Consider the following 2,255-nt stretch of genomic DNA (forward strand, 5'->3'; position numbering starts at 1 on the left):
TTACCAACGGTAACAAATTTCAAGGTTTCTGTCCTGCTCTTAGATCTGCTTACCTCCCCCCTCACTCCCCCCACAGACTCCTCCAAGCTAAACCAAACCAATTGCTTCCAATGATCCTAGGCATGGCAGGGAGAGAGTTTTGGGGAAAATGAGTTCATGAAATATTGAGTTTCAGATGTCTGAAAGACAAGTGGAAGAGGGAGTCTGGAGGTCTACAGAGAGGTTAGGAGGGAAAAAGAAGACTTGAGAATCATTCCAATAGAGATGAATCCTGGTTCAGGACACAAACATCTTCCCACCTCTGAAGTTTGCATCCACTTTGTCTCGCTCTTCTCCCCCTCCCCTATGTCCACCATTTTCCAAGCCGGAGCTAAAGTCTTGTCTATCACTTTTGGGACACTGTGGAATATGTCCCATTGTCTCTTTGGGGTATTGCCACTGCCCTGATGCAGGAGCTCAGCTGCTCCCGCCAGGGTTGTAGCATGTAGCTGGTGGGTCTTGCTGGCCACAAGTTTCACAGTCCATCATCTATTTAGCCATTCCATTGATTTTCCTAAAGCACAGGTTTGACCCTGTCGATCTCCTACTTGATAAACTCCAGTGGTTCTTTATCACCTCTAGGATTAAATAAGAGTCTTCTGCTTGGTGTTCAAGGCCCTTCCTAAGCTGTCCTTTACCTTTCCAGGCTTCTTACACCATCCACCCATTCAAAGACCAATCTGACCTTCCTCCAGAAGCCTTTTGTAATCATCTTAAACCTAGGGCCTTGCCTATCGATCATTTCCTATTTATCCTGTGCTGAGTGTGTTTATACCTACTTGTTTGCATATTATCTCCTCTCTCCCTCCAACAGATAGCGAACCCCTACAGGGCAAAGACTGTGAAAGAGAATGACCTTTCTTTATTTCAAGCTCAGCACAGTTCCACACACATAGTTGACTCTTAACAAATGTTTAACGACTGACTAGGGGATATGGGATGTCCTGGGAGGAGTAGCACCTCCAGTGAGGGCTTGCTGAGTCCTTTTTAGGGCTGTTCATCCCCCTTTGGTGTCCACTTGCCACTCAACTCTCACCTGTGGCCCCAAGAAGCTGTAGCAGAGTGACCGCACTTTAAGACCATCTTGGCAGGTAGACTGGCTAAACCAGGTTGAGGGTAACCAGTGAGTTAGGGGAATAGCTACCTAATGCCAAAGAAACTGAGCAAGACAGAGATTAGAGAACAATTTAATAATTTATTAAATGGAGATTTTCTGGGACCAAATGATCCACGGTTGGTCCCAGGGCTGAACGAGACTATTGTCTCAAAGAATCCAGCCCTGAGAATCAGACAGCAAGATTTTTTATAGGGTAACAAAAACAATGACATAATGGGGGAGGTACCTGGATGGGGATAACCTGATGGGAGGAGGCACCTAGGATGACACCTAGCAATGGAGGGAGGTACTGGAGAAGTTACTGATGTCTAAATGGATAGACCTTTATCCTGTCAAACATTAAGAGGGAATGATTATAGCCTAAAGGTATAAAACCTTCATTTCATCAAACACTAAGAGGGAATGGTTATAAGCTGAGGCAGAGTAACTAAATAGGACAATTGGAGAAACTGGGTCAGGACATTAAAAGGGAACTGTGGCATAACATCTCAAGCCTATGAAGACCTCACCTGGCGTAACAGAGGGATGAAACCAATCTGTTCCAATGGCCAGGTTATGAAGGTGACTGACTGAAGGAAGAGCTGTGGAGTGCTCAGACATCAAAGATACCAAAGTCACCCACTGCAACGCAGCTCATTGTCAATCATCTTGGTTTTTGTCTTGCTTTGAACTTCAATGACTCTGGAAGGAGTGAGTTTTATAACTTCGGGGAACTCTGCCTCACTTAAATCCAGTTCACTCAAAAGTCAAGATATCATCATGATATCATTGATTCTCTTCAAAAAATATGGACAAACAGCAACAACAACTTGTATGGCATGTTCTTCAATCCTAGGTCTGGATAATGATCCTGGCTATGCTCTTCAGGATGCCCTATAACTTGTCAATGACATTCCTAATTCGTAGTATTATAGAAAAAGAACAGGCTATGCGGTGAGACTGAGATGTAAGAGACAGACAAGATAAGGATAGGTTATAATATACTATCTCTTGTTTGGTCATTAACTCTTTCCCTATCCAGTCTCCGATAAGTAATTTTTTTCTCATTTATTTATATCAACCTTAATGTCCAAGTCACATCCTTTATTTTGGTATATTG

This window comes from Antechinus flavipes, chromosome 6 (assembly GCF_016432865.1).
Source record: "Antechinus flavipes isolate AdamAnt ecotype Samford, QLD, Australia chromosome 6, AdamAnt_v2, whole genome shotgun sequence".
In the NCBI taxonomy this organism is placed as follows: Eukaryota; Metazoa; Chordata; class Mammalia; order Dasyuromorphia; family Dasyuridae; genus Antechinus; species Antechinus flavipes.